Consider the following 11,773-nt stretch of genomic DNA (forward strand, 5'->3'; position numbering starts at 1 on the left):
TAAGGCAGTAGAATAATTTCAACCATCATTTTTTCCCCATTTTTCAAACCAAATACATTGTGTGGCTCAAAACTGTATAATAGTGGTGTTTTAAAGCTTACTCAAATCGCCACAAAAACCTTTGAATAGATACATAGTTCCAAATAGCCTTTATAAACTATGACAGAAATGGAGTTCATTTTTTTTATTGGTAATGAATACTTGGTACGGAGTTGGTTTAAAAAGTTGTAGAGACCACCCTACTTAAATAGGTCATCCATCCTGCTTTTTTCTATCTGTTCCTTTCCATTATTACATTTATCACACATTGTAATTATACGTATATTTGTTTGCATATACACTGATTTTCTGTCTTCACCACTAGATTGTAACTTATGTGCTCCATGAGACCAGATACCAAGACTATTTAATCACCAGTATGTGCTCAACACCTATGCCTGTCACTGTGTTAGGTGCTGAATAAGTATTTGTTAAGTAGATTAACTACAGGCATTCATAAGTATTTAATTGTGATAGATTTAAATTGGATTCTATAAACTTCCTCTCTAGATATGACAGATATAGCTAATTGAATATATATATATACCATATAAATTTTATATATATAACATGTAAAATAATATATTATATATAATTATATATAATATGTAATTGTATAATATATGTAATTATATGTAATATATGTAATGTATATATATGTAATATATATGTAATATATATGTAATATATATACATTACATATATATGTATGTAATGTGTATATATTATTTATATATTATATATAAATACCTATATATATTATATATAAAATAATATATAATTATATTAATAATAATATATTAATATATAACATATATAATATGTAATTTCTACTTGTCCTTATACATAGCATAAACATTCTATGGTTCATATATATATGAACATGTACAGATGATTTGATAAATAACACCTTGGTCTATTTATTTTTTAGTAATAAATAGGTCTTGAAAATATTTTTAAAATTTAGAAATTTGCCAATAACATTACTTTACATAATATATTCCTCCAAAGGAACAAGTCTATTACATTTGAGGATGACATGGAAGAAGAGTTTAAATACGGAACAAATAATCTGTGTTCATTCTGTGAAATGAATTATTCAAGAAAAAAAGATAAGATTTTATCAGAAAATGCATTTGGTTCTGCATTAAACATTGAAAAATAGAAACGAGTATCAAATCTGGGAGGTTTGGCTAAATACCAGCATGGAGGTGGCATGTAGTGAAGAAGAGACTTAAAAGTTTTAGCTGATTCTAAGTTCTATGTGAATATATTATTGTGTAATTGCAAAAATAAATAAATAAATAAATAATGAAGTTTTAAGTTGTACTATAAAAACATAGCGTCCAGTACAAATTATACGATAAACTACCTGTCCAGCCACACCTAGGGTATCCTGTTCAGTTCAGAGGACTACATTCGAAGAGACATGGGTAAACATGCATTTCTCCACAGGCAAACGCAGTGAAGATCCAGGGAACTTGAAAATGTCCCCGGGGAAGGAATGATTGCTGTGTTCAAGGATGTGGTCATGAGCATTGTCTTCATTATATAAAGGGCTTATCCTACAGGTCTAGGATTGGGATTGATAATGGGGCACCCGAGAGCAGATCAAGAACCCTCTGTGGAAATTAGAAAGTGGAAGAATTTGGTTCAACCGAAGGAAGAACTTTCTGGCAAAATAATTAAAGTATTGGAATGTGGTACTTTTTAATATGAGCTTCATGAATCCTGAGATCTTCAAAGAGAGGGGTAGAAGTCAGTGAAGAAATTCATTTAATTACCTAGGAGACTCTTTCAACTATAATGTTCTAAAATTGACTAAACAGGTAACATAATGAATCCTTTAAGCCGTAAGTGGTTTCTATTAAAAACCATGGGCTTTCTCTCTTAACCTCTGCTCAATTCATCTTATTATTTTAGTAATTTTCTCCCCACCCACTAGAGCGTGTGAGTTTATCTTTCCTTTTATTGAGTTTAGTGAAAGCATGAGCGATAATCTCAATGATAGGTAATTAAACGAGAGGAGAATCATGACTTTTAATGAAAAGGGTAACATGTTGACCCAAGGGATGCTGTGGACTCTCTCTGTTACTTACCAGGACTTCCCAGCCTCCAACCTCTGCCTCTCTTTACAAGAGTCATACAAGCTGCAAGCTGATGGCCTGAGTGAAGTGGGATGATGGAATGAACACCTGGTGATGAAGCTTGTGAGACACCTATGGTCTATTCTTCCAGTGACTATGGGGGGTGGTGGAGATCACTTATCTTTACTACGCAAGGGAATGGCTTTCACTCCCAGTGGCCCCTGGCCATGGAGTCAAGTAAAAGTGCACCTTTAGTAGCTAGCAGCAAGATGGTGTGTCAGGGCTTAGTGAGTACTGCTGGAGACATCTGTGGGCCAGACTTCAGGCAGTAGGAGAGTGTGAAATTTGATGCTGCCCCGTGCGTGCAACCTTGGTTAGTTTCATAAAGAGACATGAGAGGAAACAGAGAATGAAGATTTTTTGTTTACATTTTTCAGTGTCTCTCAAAATGTAATTCATGGAAGAATCACCCAAAGAAATTGACTTATCAAAAACTGCAGATTCCTTAGCACCACCTCCAGCAATTTCAATTCGGTGAAGTTGAAGGCTCTGGCTTAGGGAATCTACCTTTTTATAAGCACGCCAGGCGAAGCCAAGGCACATAGTCCACAGACCTCACATTGCAAACTACTGGTTTAGGCAAAAGTGACAACCTTGTTCTTTATATGTTTCAGGTGTATCTCTTGGAACTGAGAAGCAGTCAATAGGGCAAGGGGCTACAGCAAATGTCAATGTGTATGAGTTTGTGTGTGTGTGTGTGTGTGTGTGTGTGTGCGCGCGCATGTGCACACATTGCAGGGGACATGAACATTTAAGTATTTGAAATACGCTTTGTGGACTACTATGGGTAAAAGAAATTATTAGACACTGAGAAATCGTCAGGGGAAAACAGAAAAAAAGGGTAGCATAGTGTTGAATTCTGAACTTCAGTAAAAAATAACAGTAGGATATAGTTACAGAGTTTGCTTAGGGGTTGAGTGTCAAACTTCTATGTAATAACTCACAGCAGGACGGACTGAATGATTTGCTTAGGGGTTAACAGCATCTATAAGCTGGAATGGCAGACCATTATCCTTGCCATTGCACTGCCAGCCTTACCACGACAAGGGGATGCATTGCTATTCAAGCCACTTACCGCTCTAAACGCTACGAGCGAGCTTAGCAAGTAGAAGATATTGAGAGGGAAGTGATCACATAACATTTGACAAAGCCGTTCTGCACTGATTGCATCTACAGATTTTGATGAGGTGTTTACTCACCTCCTCTCAACCTTTCCTGGAATAGCTACATTTAATAGTGCAAGATCACAAAGGTGAGTTGCCTCCTTTCTTTTTTTTTTTTTTCATTTGCATGTAAGTGAGAAGGCTGTCGATGGAATCATGGTCAGTAACCACTATTTGCTTCATGTTGCTATGCTTCTGGCTTTCAAGTCTGAGAAGAAAATCACACGAGAACTTCAGCCTGAATCATGTCACTCCAGGTAATCTGGATACTAAGAACCAAACAAAATGGACTGAATAAAAGCAGCCTGAAGTCCATCGGGTTTATTTTGCCTCTGCCTGCTCTCAGAGAGACGTGAATTTGTAGTGATCGACTGCAGTTTCATATTAACGGAACAGATTGGAGACAGAAACCATCCCCAGGCCTTAATCCCAGGGAAATCAGAAAAACAACTTCTTCTAAAGCTATTTACAGGGTAGCAGATGTGAAGGTATGTCTTGGATTGGACACAACGTAACAAACAACTTTTTGAAATAAGGTATTTCATTAAACAACTCAACATGAGCATGGGAAGTTCTACGAACTCTTTCTAAAGTGAGATACTGAGAATAATGAGCATGTTCACCATTGCCTCATTCATTCATTTCTTCTTTTCCCTTATTGCATAGGATTCCTATAGTATCAACTGCACTGGAGGAGTTCTCAGGCTGCTTAGAGGAGAGCCATGCACAGTGCCCTGCAGTGGGCATGCTGGTAGCTGTAGTCACAGGGAGACTCCTCGCCAGCTGCAGTCACTACTTTTCCATAAGAGCGCACACTGTCCACTCCTTGGGAAAGACCTGCTGAAATACTCCTAACCATGTACTGTTTCAGAAATGGGAGTCATTTTGCAAATTATTTGAATCTTAACTTTCTTTATTTTGCTTATCCGATTATTCCTTGGTTTCTTTCCTTCTGTCTGTAATATTCCTTCCTTTGGAATATATAATTGCTATTTTAGCTCTTTTGTTTCCACTCCATATGTCATCGTTTCTCATCTTTTATGAGAAAATAGTTAGCTTCTTTGAAAAAGCTCCTCTATTTTGTCCTAAAATAATAATGTTATAAAACATGAAAGACCTGTTACTATCACTACTAGAGCTTTGATTGGTTTTGTAAAAGAGATAGAAATGAGACCACTGGGAGGATCGAAAGAACCTTAACAAGTGAGGAGGTACTTGAGCTTTGAAAAAGGAGGTGGCATCCCAAAAGTCAGAGATGGACCCCGAATGGCTTTGCAAGGCAACCTCTTAGCAATAATGAAACAACAAATGAAGAAACTGTCTGGTTTAAGAAAGGCCAGGCAAACAAGTGTTTTCATTTACAAATTCCTAGGATTAGACCCATCCAATGGAGAATTAAATGTTGATCTGGTAGCTTATCATTTACACTGTTCTTACTTTATTCCCCAATTTCTCTAAAAAAGAGAAAAAATAATTTTATTGTCCATCCCTTCTCTTCTGTTTCCATTCTACCTTAAAACTTGTCTCCCATTTTGTGAGAATTTGTCTACTTACTAGATAGAGGTAGTACAAAGTTATTAATATATTATGACCAAGTACAAAGTGTACAAGACCTCAGACAAATGAACTTGGTGATTTTATTGAGCTAAAGGAAGCAGCAGTCATGCCATTTTGTCCCAGTGAAACAGCAGCATAGGAAGGTATTTATCACCCCTTGCTCCCGTAAAGGAATTGGTCCCACTGATATCCTTGGCTTGATGGTCATGTTTCTTCCCCAAGGAAATGCTGATTTCCATTCACCTCTTCCCTGCTTCCACTTTTTCTAGCTCAATTTAGAATGAACAGAATTTGCATTATGGACTAAAAAGTATTCTTTGTCAATAAAGACTTTGGATTCTTGTCAGGACTTTCCCAGGATTAGAATGACATTTGTCTACGTTCAAAGATGCCTTAGAAGAAACTTTGATAGGTAATACAAACATTGCTTTTTCTGTGTCTAAGATAACTTTTAGATATTTTCTCTGGTCAATTGTCTAAAATTATTCGAGATTGAAGGGAACTTACAGAATAATTTATTCAAGATATTCAAGCTTAAAAAATATGAATCCTTAAGTCACATGAAATTTTCCATGGAATTTTAATATATAAAACAAAAAGAGCAATATTATTAGTATCACTTTTTTTTTACTAGTTCAATTTCTGTAATTTTTGTGAAGTCAGTAAAAACAAAGAGCCAGTTTTGATAAAATGAATATTTGAAATCAAACAATTCATTTCCACATGGCTCATAAAAGTATTTGTTGGAACATATATTTAAAGCCAAATTCCAAAAATCTCAGGATATTCTCCCATTAAATAGAAATGCCAGGATGTGTTTTCTTTGGGGGTCAATATATATAAAACAAAGTAATGTAACAGCACTAATCAATGGGTTGATGGGCTCCAGCATATTATAATTAGAAAGAAATACATAATGAGGCAGCCATGTTGCTTTATTGTTCTTTTCAACCATTATATATGCAGGGGGGTGTGTGTGTGTGTTTGCATGAAGCACCTACGTGAAATCCTAGAGTTATGTAGAATTTCATTGGAAAAGAATCATTCTTGTCCTCCAGATCCAAAAAAAAAGAAAGTAAAAAGAAAAATAAGCTAAGGTTATTTCTAGGTTATCTCACAATCTACCGACAAAGAAGTAATTAGAATGTACATTGCCTGACTCCCATTGTTTTGTTCTCCCAGCTATTCCCCAATGCCTCTCTCACCTTACTATTGTTATTATTGATATTGTTGCTATTACTGATATTGTTGCTGTTAATATTGTTATTATGATAAAGATGAAACATCCAAGAGATAATATGATCATTAAACACTAGCACTGCAAGAGGCTTTGGAGATAAATGCTAACATCATCATTTCCTGAGGTTGTAAGGTGAAGTGAGTGACCTGCCTGAAATCACATCAGTTGTTAGTAGAGGGACCTGAGATTTCTGACTCTTTCCAGTGTTTCTCTTTGTCTTGCTGCTTCTCAGTTCAACAAGAGTGTTTTTGAGAAATAGATAAAAGAAGAAAACTTGTACCACTGGAAGCAACTGCAGTATTTTTTGGTGGTCAGTATTCTTTCATTCCATTGAGATACAATATAGTCTGTGGATCTGGTTAAGCTTTAAATGCAACGATGAGAAGTTTTGATTTAAAATCTTTTAAAAAAGATTACTTTTTAAAAATTACTTATTACTTATTAATTACTTATTTATTTTGAGAATTAGAAAAGAATGCGACTGTTGCAAAACATGTATTCTCCAAATTGGACCTAATTCTTATCATAACTTTATAGCCCAATTTACTATACACCTGTTGCTTAGAGGACTACACATTATGTTAAATGTTGGACAAACAAGAGTTCCCTGATTGCCTAGTGGTAAGGATTCCAGGCTTTCACTGCCATGGCCCAGGTTCAATCCCTGGTCAGGGAACTGAGATCCCTCAAGCTGCACAGTGTGGCCAAAAAAAAATGTTGGATGGATGAATTATTGCTTTATAGACACAGATGAATCAACATTATATCTATTTATTTTCTGTGTTCCTTAAGATATCGTTCCTCTTAATAGGAAAAATGTACACCATATGTAAAGCATTTTCCATTGTACTTGAAGATGTTTGTTTTGTGACTCACCCAAGACTTTAACTTTCTTTGAATTTACCCCGAAAACACCACAGCACCTATTAAGTATCCTTCAGCACTACTGAATTTGCAGTCAAAGTGGAAATACGATGCCTTCTCTGGGTTTGAATACCAAAAGGAAAATTCATAAAGTAAAAATAACATTGCAATTTGGCTTCTTTAATGAATGTAAGCGATGTATACTGAGTTTATAATTAAAATACTTTCTGTCATTTTGGGGACCCTAAATACTGAATGATGTCTGTGCTATATTTATATTCACTCTCCTCCCCATTAATAATAGTGTTTCCAGTTGGGAATGAGTGTGGCCATAACTTTTGCTTGGTTTCATTTGGGATTCCAGGATCTAAGGCTTTTCTCCCTGGCTCTCTGTGTGTCCCATATTACAATTGCATTACTGTTCTGTCTGCTTTGGGAAAATATTTTTACCAACAGTCTTATTCATATATATGTATATTTAACTTTTAGAAAAAGATGTGAACTATGAAAAAGTGTATCAGAAAGAAATATTGTAATGTTTTGGAGGCATTTACAAATTTTAAAGAATACATGCAGAGTTTTTTTGTGTGACAAAAAGTTATAAATGAAAGGACTCCATTGTTTTCAGCTACTACATTGATTTGTCACTTTTAAACTAAGCCTCCTCTGGGCCCAGCATTCCATGAAACATCTCTAGTAGACTTTGAAAGACATAACCAACAGAATTTTTTCTACTCTGTTCACTTCTAAGTCTGTTATCTCTATAGGTTAGTATTCTGATGCATGAGAAATAACCCCCAAAGTTTCCATGACCACATAGCATTTAGCCTTCTGTACAAATAAAACATGAGCCTGAACACAATGTCCTAGGGAAGGTCTGAAGTCTCAAAAGGAAGTGAAATGGCTTCCTTTTTCTTAATGTCTTTTCCTGTAAGTCAAGGATGAGACTGCATATCCCATGCAGAAAAAAATGAAGGTCCAAAACTTCCTAAACTATTTAGGAAAAGAGATATATATATAATAAAAAATATATATATACATATATATTAGAACTTTCCTCTTCTCTTCTTTTATAACTCTTACTGGTGAATTCTTACTTAAACTGGTGTATCAGTTATGCTGCATTCCATTTCACCCAATGGATTGTGTTTTTTGTTTCTTTATTAAATAGACAATTCAGTTAAGCTCATTGGGATCTTTATTCAAAATCAGATTTTTTTTTCTCTACTGGGATTAAATAAAAATTTAAGATATCTTTGATTATATTTTTTCATAGAGAAGAGAATAAAAAAATTGGCATCTGCCATCAGATGATGGATTTTGTGACCACTCCCTATTTGCATTACTTATTTCTATAGTCTTTATACCTACTGTTCTGAGGGTTGTCATCAGGTAAAGGATGGTGCCTTGCTTATAAATGTGTTGAAAAAAGAATGAATGGATAAAGATGTTTATTTCTTCCCCAAATGTGGTTACACAAAAATTTAGAGAAAAAGTCTTTTTTTCCCCACTTTTTTCTATAAAATATGTAACTCTTTATCCAAAAAAAAAGCATTGATTGATTGCATTCCTTGCCTCACTGTAGGTAGAACATAGGCAAAGAGAGGTTACTAGAAGCAAGGATAAAACCTAAGTACAATGGTCATCACTTCCATTTTAAACTTCAAGTGATATCAGTCTTTGTTAATTAATCTTTAACACTCACCTGTGTTGTTTCCAGGAGCTGCTGTAATTCACCTGACCATTGAGAACCTGGAAATCCTGCTATCCACAGTCAAACTTCTTGAGCACAACTTCTTGTTTCAGAGGCAAGAAAATGGTTTCGTGCCTACCATAGCCTCACTGGATGCACAAACTGGGGATCCTTGGTGACACACTTTTATAATTTTCCTAATTGTATTTGAAGCAGTTTCAATAGTGACCTATAATCATAACTTTCCTACTCGTTGGGACGTCATAGGCAAGTTTTTCTTTACACCGTAAAACATAGAGTAAAATAGCTAAAGCATTATTTCTGGACAAAGAAGGGATTCAGGAACTTGGTGTACATTGCATGATTCTACCTTTGTTGCAATCTGTATAATTATATTTTCTGTGAAGGGACATGCCTTGCTTAAGAATAATGGTCATAGATCATTAATCCCATCTGTTTCCTGTGGAAAGAAAGGAATGTCCCATGTCAAAGCTCAATAGTCTCTGCTCCAATAAGGGCCCTCTTAAGATATCCCATAATAGCAGGAACATCCTTGCCTTGGGGACTTAATGCCCACTAGTCTTGATGTCCCTGAATAAGACCTCTTCAAAGTCTGCACTGACACTTTATTTCATTGCCTAATGCTTCCTGTTAAGAAGAAGGCCTTATTAGTCTGACATCTGTTGAGAAAAGTTAGTATTCGCATTTAGGTTCAGGACAAAAAGCAGAGCTTGGAAGTTAGCCAGGTTCATATCTTAGTTCTGCCACCTACTAGACACATACCTGGGTGAGTCACTAAACCCTTCCAAGCCTTCATTTCCTAGTCTTTCAAATGAGGATAGTGCCTGTCTGTGGTACAGTAAAGGTGAATTGTGACCCAGTGTTTTGCAAGTGTCAATTTGCATAAGAGTCACTTGGTAGATTTTAACAAGCTCACAGTTGATCCCTAAGATAGCTGGTTTGTGGATCACACTCTGAGTGGTAGGAGATTGTAAGTGGTGCCTGAATATACAAATAGATAATAGCCAACCATATATAAAAATAGAACTTAGACCCATAACTTCCAGCAACCTCCCCAGGAAGCCAACCCCTTATCTTTAATAAGTAGCCCAGGAAGCCAGCCAACAATAAGTCAGACCTGCAGGAAGTCAGACTGCTATCTGTTGTAATAATTCAGGAAGCCAAGCAATAACTTCGGTAGCAATCAGACCAAAATTGGGACTTGACTGGTAACCGACAGCTTCCCTAATTTTTGTCTAGCCTTCCAAGTTAGGACCTACTAGACAAAGCCAAATATGCATCCCTAACCAATCATATAGGGCGCTCCGTTTCTAGTTAGCCTGCCCCCTGCATCCCCATGCCAAGAGCCTCCAATCAGGGCACACCCGAAGCCTTCCCTGTTTTCCACTAAAAACTATTCCACTACTCTGCCTGCTTTTGAGTCTCTGCCAAAATGCAAGTGATGGTGGCTGACTCCCTTGCTATAGCAAACTCTGCGTAGAAAGCCCTTGCTTGTTATTCTTTGGTTGGCCTTTGTTTGTTTCTACATAAGTGGCTTATGAAAAGTGCCTATTATTTAGTGAGGGCTTAGTGAATGGCAGCCTCAGACCTCTAGAAGACAGAAGAGCTAGACGCTTCTCTCCTCACCTTGGAGGAGGTCTTCATCTTCCAGCTTTCTACCTTCAGTCCCCCAGAGAGGTGGTTTACTGCCCTCATTAAAGTTCACACACACGCTGCTTAGTTCATCTTTCCTTGGTAATATCTTCTCTTAAATTAGAAGGAGCTTGTCTATTTGTCTTTTTTCTTTTTTTTTTCCTTTATCCTCTCCTTTCATTTAGTCACAAAGAAGCCCAGACAATCACCAATTAACTTCTTTCCCCTTCCTCTAAGGACTGTGGTTATTGGTGGATGATATCTTCCATCCAGGGAAAGGCCAGGTCATTTCTCATTTGTAAGCCCATCACTCTCATCCCTTATACTGTTCTGTCCCATACGTCCTCAAAAAAACTCGTGACGTTTTGCTTTAATCTACTACCACTTTCCCTGTATGTATGTCTCCCTTGGGGAACTCACTTGGAGGAGAGATTGCTGGGCCAAGGGAGGATTTGGACCCTCTTGGCTTTCCCAGCCTAGAGTCCCCCCAACAGCCTTCCAATCTCACTCCCTTTTCCCCACCGATCATTACTGTGTATAAACATGATTACCCTAGAGGTACCTTAACGGAAGGAATAGAGAGAGCATCCTCCAAGGAGGAAGAGAAGGAAAAGAGTGACTCAGATTTCTAACAGTCCAAGTCCAAATGCAAATTCCATGACCCGAATTGACATTTGAAAATCTATCTGACGCAGCAAAAAGAACAATATACAAATGGCTGTGCAACAGGAATGTTTCAAACGTAGATATAACTGGAAATCATTGCCAAGTATTGGGATTGTTAGAAGTGTGTTTACTTTTAAACCCTTTCACAAAAAAGGAGAAAATATATTTTAGAATGTGTGCCTTTATCAAGCATTTTCCCCACATCTTTGAATAATTTAAGGCTTCTGTCTCGATAGCAGCTTTTTAGTAGACTTTGATATAGTCAAAAATACATGATAGCTCAGTGCCTTTGTTTTGTGAATGCTTTTCAAGTCACCCCACTTTCTTGCAGGTTGCCCTATGAGATAGAAAAGGATCTGAGATATTCCCAAGGAGTATCTCCCCGTTTTCTTAATAGTACAATGAAATTAAAAGGTTCTACTAAAAGCTGTGGTTGAGAAGAGGATTGGCATTGCTGTAGAACTTTTTCAAAGTACTGTTCCTCAGGCTTCTCTGCAGCAGATCCTGATTCAGTAGCTCTGGAGCGGGTCCTTTAAATCCATATTTCTAAACGTTCTCTAAGTGATTTTGGTGCCTGTCAGGTTTGGCTTAGCAGCTGCAATTAGACGGATGCCAGTTGGTGTGATTAAAATACTTCTGGGTTGGAAAATCCTGCGGTCCTTTGTAAAGCAAAGCAATTTAATTCAATTGCACAATACTTATTGGATACCCACTCTGTGTCAGACACTTCGGTGTTTGCTGCAGATACCAA

General features: G+C 36.7%; 1 long non-coding RNA gene across 1 annotated transcript; it reads left to right on the forward strand.

The window, feature by feature from the left end:
* The first annotated feature begins 1,282 nt into the window (after positions 1-1,282).
* Positions 1,283-4,665, forward strand: LOC117201428 (uncharacterized). Its single transcript, XR_004483443.2, has 3 exons — positions 1,283-2,249; positions 3,363-3,438; positions 3,557-4,665. It is a non-coding gene; the product is annotated as an uncharacterized LOC117201428 (long non-coding RNA).
* The last annotated feature ends 7,108 nt before the right edge of the window (positions 4,666-11,773 follow it).

The sequence above is a fragment of the Orcinus orca genome, chromosome 12 (assembly GCF_937001465.1).
Source record: "Orcinus orca chromosome 12, mOrcOrc1.1, whole genome shotgun sequence".
NCBI lineage: Eukaryota > Metazoa > Chordata > Mammalia > Artiodactyla > Delphinidae > Orcinus > Orcinus orca.